At 39.0% G+C, this 8,256-nt stretch overlaps 1 pseudogene; it reads right to left on the reverse strand.

Moving 5' to 3' along the window:
- Positions 1-1,657: 1,657 nt before the first annotated feature.
- On the reverse strand, positions 1,658-2,455 carry LOC115293530 (annotated as a pseudogene).
- Positions 2,456-8,256: the final 5,801 nt, after the last annotated feature.

Genomic DNA, 8,256 nt, shown 5'->3' on the forward strand with positions numbered 1-8,256 from the left:
TCCCCTTTCAATCTTTTGCTACATCTTCCTTGGAAGTTTTGCTATATTTTTCCCTTATCTTTTGCCCCCTTTGCAAATGCCATTCTCTCTGCCTGAAATGTCCTTTACCATTTCTTTGTCTACAAAATTTATCATTTAACACCCAACTTCAGCCTCTTTGGAACTTTCAGCCTACTTTTGCAGGCACTGCTCTTCATTTCTGAGTTCCCATTCTCCTTCGTGCTTACTTCCATTTTAGCACTTATACCCATGGGCCATGTTTAGTAGTAAACTTGTCTTCCCCGATAGAATTCTTAACCCTTGAGGGAGAGGTCTACCTCTTAGTCATCATAGCTTCCTCACCAGTGCTTAGGATCATGTCAGAAATGCAGTAGGGATTCAGTAAAGGTTTTTTGAAGAAATCCATACATAACACCTAATGGAGTGAAGGTGGAAATAGTAAATCAGAGATTAATACAAGGAAAAGAAAGGAAATAATAATACTCATTCTACAAATGGCAGTCATTCTCTCATAATGCTTTTTGCCAAACACATACACCTGTTAGGCAAATTTTTACTGTTTTGATTGATTTCTCTATAAAAGGTAAGGCTACATTTATGGGAAAAGAAATTGATACTATAGCTTATATATCATGGATCCAATTAAAACTTCTTTGCTGTAAAATAAACCATAGCTTTTCTTAATGTTGAAATTCTGGGGAAATTCTTACATAGCAAAATTTCAAATTGGTCAGCACTATTAAATCTTTCTAAACTGCATTGATTTAAGATAAGAGTAGGAGAGAAGACAAGAGTTTCATTATAGAAAATGTAGAATCCTATAACTTTTAAACAAAGAATTCAGCAATTATCACTGCAAATAAACAACCCCAAAATTAAGTGGCTTAAAATAAGTCTTTTATTATATTTCAAGATTTTATTAACCACAAATTCAAGTAGGACTCAATTGTATGATTCTTCTGCTTCATGGGTCATCCACTGTGGTCACTTTATGATATTTAGCTAGAAGCTGAGCTGTTCTGGACAGTTTGAGACAGCTTTCTGCCATGTCTGATGACTAGATGGGGATGTTAGAAGACTGAGCTTAGTTGGGCTCCTCTCTTGTCTTAGTCTGAGGACCTCTTCAGCACTGAAGCTGAGTTTTATGTGTAACAGCTCCAGGCTCCAAGACACCAAGGCAAACTACCATCGTCCTAAAAATCAGGGCCAGAACTGATGGAGTATCATTCTCTTAGTGCTCTATTGGTCAAAGCAGTGATAGGCTTGGATAGATTCAAGAGTGTGGAGAAATAGGGGTGCCTGGGTAGCTCAGTCAGCTAAGCAACTGACTCTTGATTTCAGCTCAGGTCATGATCTCATGATTTGTGAGATCAAGCCCCATGTTGGGCTTTGTGCTGTCATCACAGAGCCCTCTTGAGATTTTCTCTCTTCCTCTCTCTCTCTCTCTGCCCCTCCCCCACTCATGCACTTTCTCACTCTCAAAATAAAATAAAAACATTTAAAAAAGAGTGTGATAAAACATACTTCATTTTTTGATAGCATGTGATATAGGCAAAGAAGAAATAAAGGTGGACAGCTACTACAGAAATATAACTGATTACTTTTTTATCATGCTGTATTATCTTTAAGTAAATATAAAGTCCTCTAATCACATCATCTAAAGACCATTTGGTTTGGTTGCCAGTCTCTTGTCTCTTTCTTCAGCAATGGTGAGGCAGATACCCTTTCCACAGGAAAGAGAAATCCGTGGTTTATTGCCTTTGTCAATAACAAAAATGTTGGAGAGCTGGGTGACAAAGTTACTGCCATTGACATCTTTCACATAAACTACATCAAAAGAACCAGGGTACCTCTCTCTGTTGATGATCATGCCAATGCATCCCAGGTTAATACCTCCAGTCACTATACACAGATTACTTACCACTGTCAAACTTGATGAAGTCAGTAATCTTTCCTGTCTCCGATCGATCTGAATGGTGTCAATCACTTTGATGAAAGGATCACAATAGCAGATGGTATAAGCATCATACATCACCAGATGAAGAATTCCTTTTGTCCCCACAAAGATCCTTCTCACTTTTCACAACTTATACTTGGCCTCCTCAGGTGTAATCCAATGAACAGCAAAGTAGCAAAGTGACCCTTGGTGTCACAGATCAGATGGAAATTCTCCCCAGTCTTGCCTGTACTGATGGCATCCACCAAACCATCAGGGTAGGTTATATCAGTTCCAACCTTGCCATCAATATTAATAAAACACTGCATACAGATCTTCTTTGCCTCATCTCCGGTTAGGGCATACTTAAGTCTGTCCTTCATGAAAATGAGAGGGAGACACTCTCTCAGTTTATGGGGACCAGTAGGTGGACGAGGAGCAAACACACTGGTCAGTTCATCCAGCATACGGTGCTGAGCCCACTACATGCTTCAGATGTTTCTTGGGACCATGAACCATGGCTGTGCTGGGCACAAAAAGATAACTTTATTTCTTTAAAGAAGATAGAGTAATTTGATTCAAATTTAAATCAATCAATGAATAGTTATAGAATATTTATTGTGTGTCTTATTCTCCATTTAATTTTATTTTGGCTATCCTTAAAAAACCTATTTTAATGGACAAGATGCCATTGCTAATGATGTTTTTTAAAAAAATCCCAATTTGGCCTTAAAAAAGAACCAGCCTTCCCTGGGTTCGGTCTCAGAAAAAAACAGAAGCTCCAATCTAGCTACTTGTGCGTCTTCAGGTAGCTTAGCAGAACTTTTTAAGACTTCTGTTTCTTGATCTGCAAATTTATTTAATTAGTCTTTACTTAGTATCTACTCGCTATCTGTACTGGTCTAACTACTGATGATACAAAGAAACAGAAGACTAGGGCGCCTGGGTGGCTCAGTCAGTTGAGCGTCCAGCTTCAGCACAGGTCATGATCTCATAGTTTGTGGTTTCGAGCCCCGCATTGGGATCTGTGCTGACAGCTCAGAGCCTGGAGCCTGTCTTCTGATTTTGTGCCTCCCTCTCTCTCTGACCCTCCCCTGCTCACGCTGTCTCTCTCTCTCTCAAAAATAAATAAAACACTTAAAAAAGTAAATTTAAAAAAAATAGAAACACGAGACTATTAATTCCCTTAAAGAATGCACAAGGTAAGGGGCACATTCACAAATAATTATGACACAATTTTGCAACAGTTAGTACTGATTGCTAAGGTCTCTTTTATATCTAAAGTAATGTGACCCTGAGTTTTAATTATAAATAATTTATATGTAAATGGATATCTTTGAAGAATTTATTCTACTGGGACACCTGGGTGGCTCAGTTGGTTGAGCATCAGATCCTTGATTTCTGCTCAGGCCCTGATCCCAGGGTTGTGGGATCAAGCCCCATATCAGGCTCTGCACTGAGCACAGAGCCTGCCTAATATTCTCTCACTCTCTCCCTCTATCCCTCTCCCCTACTCACATGTTCTCTCTCTCTCTCATAAAATAAAATAAAATTATAAAAATGAATTTATTCTCTTAAGGGTTTAAAATATGCATCTGTGCAATGTATTTACATTATTAATTTTTAATTAACTGCATTTTGATGTCTCCTTTAAGAGTCATAAGGCTCTAAGACTGCAAGTGGTTAGGAATGCGTTCACTCCAATTTCTTTTTCTAGACATAAGGAATCTGGGAAACAGAGAGGCTAAGGGACTTGTTTTACAACACACAGCTTGTTATTGGCAAAGGCAGGCCAGACCAACATGTTCCACCCTTCACAGAACTGCTTGCCTATAAGGACATTTTATTTCTACATCTCTCTCCTCAACTGAAGTGTTAAATTACAGAGCTCTATCAGATTTATTGCATTTTGTTTATCTTCTCCAGAACTCTTGTAATGTTTTGATAAAAAGAACTTTAATCTGTCTACTTCACAACTTCTGGAGATTATATAGTAATAAGTTGACACAAGTTTCCTTGGCCATGCAGGAAGGCTGACTGTATAAACACTAAGACATACTGTTACAAGTTCTATTTCCATTTGCTGTACATACAGTTCTTAACTGGATGGAGATTAAAAAACACAGTTGTTCACAAATACAAAACTTTCTTCATTATTCAAACCATGGTATTATCCTAATTTTTTATTACATATAATCAACAAAACATATATCAGAGACATGCTTTTCTTTCACTGAGCTGTCAAGAAGCATAGGTTTCCAGAATATTGGCACCGGAAGGGATCCTAAAATACTCCTAAGTCAATCTACACATTTTACAGATGTGAAAGGTGAACCAAGGGGTCAGCAGCCTTTTCTAAGGTTCCAGAAAGTCTTACCCAAACTAAACCAGAGTCCAGTTTTGAGTCCCAAGAAGTGCCCACGTCTAAATAAAAGAGCTTTGCTGGAGCATTCTCAGAAAATTGTATTCTCATTTTTGATAACAAAAGGATGCAATTAAAGCTATTCTCCTCCAAAAAGATGTGCTGATATTTTGCTATACATCAGAAAAAAAAGCTTCCAAAGTCTCTCTTGCTCTCATTCACAAAGATATTTTCTCCTCAAGCTATTGAATTGGCCTACAAAGATACACTTGGATAATCAGTAAACATTCAATTTGTCTTAATAAAGTCAGACCAAAGGGATGAGACTTCCATGTTTGCCCCAGTGATTTTTATTGATGTCAAAATGGTTTGCTATGGAAATTCTTTGAACCATTGTTTTCTGCCCACAGATGTTCTTCAAAATTTTCCAAGTTAAGGAAAGATGTGTGTAGACATGCTATGAACCAGAACAGAGACTAGTAGGAATCAGCCACCCCTCCAGTGGTGCTGAGTGCTTTGGTGCTCAGGAGTGGCATATCCGTCTTTCTGCTATTTCTCCTCCTTTAGCCCCAAACACCATATCTTCCTGTCTGAGTTTTCTCTTCATCTTTGTTCATGTTTCCCTCCAAACATCTACCCCCTATCTTACTGTGGTCTTTCTTGTGGTTTTCTTTTTCTGCAGGTATAGGTCTAAATCTATTTGAAGACAGGACGATGTTCAGACACCACAAGTATTTAGGTCACATAAACAAATCATCTCAGAGAAAGAGTGGATATTTTACTTTTATTCTTTATGTACTGATGTTATATAGACTTTGCTCCACCTGTATTTGGAGTTAAATAAGAAGCTTTTAGTTTATTTTAAAAATAGGCTCCCACTGAGTAGGCTCACCTCTTTTGACCTAATTATGAAGAAAACACCTAGACCTTTTAAAAATGTTCTGATTCTGACTCCCAGACAGACTGTTATTGAATTAGATCTGACCTTTGGGGCACAAACCCCTTAGGTGATTCACTTACTCTTTTCAGTGGGATTTGCTGATATTTTCCTCTGGTTCTAATGTAGCTTAAATTCCTGTCTTTAAGACAGCTTTTAAAAAATTAGAGAGAAGGCAAAAAGCTAGCCTCAGGCATAGGCAAACAGCCCAGACTCACCACTCTGGCAGGCTAGGAAATCTCCATTTGGTTGTGGCAGCAAGCCTAATGAGAAGAAAGCCACTAATTAAATAAACAAAACATTGCAGTTTGGTCAGAGGAACAATATAGGTAGCAGGTAGCAGCACATTAGCCCTTTCCAAGCCCTTTCTAGGAGAGAATTACACGTGTTCTAAAAAGTTGGTTTTGTCTAACCTACTGCAATTCCTTCCAGAGAGAGAACTTCAGAGTATATGCTTGTGAATCATCAAGTTTCTCTTTATCTTAGAGGCTAAAGTTAACTGTTATATCTTGGCTGCATCCCTTCCACCTGATTAGAAACTAAAAGATAGAACCCTCCCAATCTCCAGGTCCAGGTCTCTTAGAACGGTCCACTTGGCCCTTTTCTTAGATGACTTCACTTGTTGGCTCCTATACCCTTGGTGTCTTGTGATCTACCCTGGAAAACTGGTACTACCCCCACTCTGGGTCCTGTCTTCTCTCCACTGCACTAGTCATGGTGGAGACGGATGCTGTAAAAAGCCTTGAGTGCTGTTCTTTCTCTATTATCTGGTCCCTAGCACAGCTGTGGTACCTCATTGGAACCTGGCCTAATGGTTTTATGCAGTCAGATAATTATTCACAGGACTTATCTTCATTGAGCACATGCTGGGGAGAAAAATAATAGCAGGAGACAGGAAACATTATCTGCCTCAGATTTAAAATTGGCTTCCAGTGACTTGATTCTGGTTTATGTTATGAAAGGGAAATGAACAGCCCGCTTGTCCATGCTATGAATGCTTCTGCTGAGCCCCTTATCCCATAACTTCACAAGCATACATTAGAAAACATAGGTGTTTCACACCTTTTTCCAGTGATGGGGTTGAGTCACAGAACCATCTACATTGCCTCTGTTGGTCCCTGTTGGGAACAATGGCAGGTGTTGGGAACCATGGCAGGTATTTGTGCCATGGTATTGGGGGAGGGGAGTCCTGTCCATATTTGAGTCTCTGTGTTGTGGCTCCAGGTGATCTTTGCTGAACATGGGAATATAACCTGAAAGTGAGAACACTGACCCGTTGACCCCTAATGAGCATGGTAACAAGTTAGGTTACAATTAGGTAGCTTGAACCCAAAGCCATCAAGAGAGGCAAGATTTTGATAGAGGAGAAAATTAAAAGTTTTCTTGGAAGTTCAGATCTTTTTGGGTTGTAAAAATAAAGACACTGTACCCGGAGGAACTATTGCACAAGATCTGGGTCCCCACATAATGCTTAGCGAGAAACAGCCAGGAGGTCTGGGAGGAGGGGAGCCATGGGGAAAACTGGGAGGTGGGAGGGGAGCACCAAAGGCAAACCTTGAGCCAAGCTCACCTTTGATTTGAAGGTTTGATTTGAACTTTGAGGAATGCATAGGACCTTAAAATGAAGAGTAAATATTGTTCAGATATATTACTTCAAATTTATGTTTAGACCTTTTAAAAAGTCATATCATCTTAAAACAAACATCTTGTAGCCAACTTAATGATAGTTTTGATTCATCCTTCTCAAATGAGACAGTGGGACTATTGGCCTGTAAATCGCAGCATACGATGACTTGTTCTATGGGGCACTGTGAGAATGGTTGGTACTTCCCATGGGCAACGTTGGGAGGTACCTCCATGAAAGAGCCTTCTGCATCACTGCTAATTTAATGACTCCATGCTTCAATCCAATCCCAATTACAAAAACAAAAACCACACCGACCTATATACTCCGGCATTTCATATTGCGATAACTATCTTCCTTAGCCAATGATGAAAACACTTTAACCAAAATAATCTAAAAAATAAAACTTATTTTACCTTGTGACCAATGAGTAAAGAATCAAGTATCTAGGAGGAACGTACTTCTGTCTGAAGGAATGCTTTTCAGAGGGTGTTTTACATCTGAAATGCTACTCTGACATTATTTTATGTTTATACCTTCTAGTGGATGTTCAAACATATTACCTAGTTAATCAAGTTTTCTTGTAATTTTATAATGCCTGTTTTCAGAGTGATTCCAAACAGCAGTGACATATGAGATTTTTAGTCATGACCAAATGGGTCACATTATACACAGAAGTAAAATTACTAATAATATCAAATATCCTAAATCAAAGAATGTCTTCCAACTTTTTGGTGATTGCTAAGAATGGAAACATAAACAAAGATTGAATTTCATCCCAAAATTGGCAAATGAGTTATCCACACCCATGCATAATCTTTAAAATGGTCTTTTAAATTTTTTCTTTAACATTTATTTATTTTTGAGAGAGAGACAGAGTGCAAGTCAGGGAGGAACTGAGAGAGGGAGATACAGAATCTGAAGCAGGCTCCATCCAAGCTGTTAGCAGAGGCCCATGCAGGGCTTGAACTCACAAACTGTGATACCATGACCTGAGCCAAAGTCAGACACATAACTGACCGAGCCACTCAGGCACCCCTAAAATGGTCTTTGAAATCATCCCAGGAACTCAAAGTTCCTACTTGTTGTGTGTGCTCAGAAGTCCTTCAAGAGAGTGAAAAATAAAAAGAGGCCTTTCCTGAGGAGGAGGGCTGCAGGAGGCAGAATATGAAATCAATAGGAAGGCAAATTGGTTTCCGGTGGCGAATTCCTTCCTGATTTTCACACCACAACACAAACCTGAGCTCCTGCTCCATTTTAAATTACTTCAAACAGGTAGGTAGACTATAAATTATGTGTTTGCTATGAGTCTACCCCTCTTTATTTTCTCTTTGTACTTTGTTCCTCCCCTCTACCCACCTTAGTTCTTCAGTTCCAGTTTTGTGAAATACACTTCA

This window comes from Suricata suricatta, chromosome 6, assembly GCF_006229205.1.
Source record: "Suricata suricatta isolate VVHF042 chromosome 6, meerkat_22Aug2017_6uvM2_HiC, whole genome shotgun sequence".
In the NCBI taxonomy this organism is placed as follows: Eukaryota; Metazoa; Chordata; class Mammalia; order Carnivora; family Herpestidae; genus Suricata; species Suricata suricatta.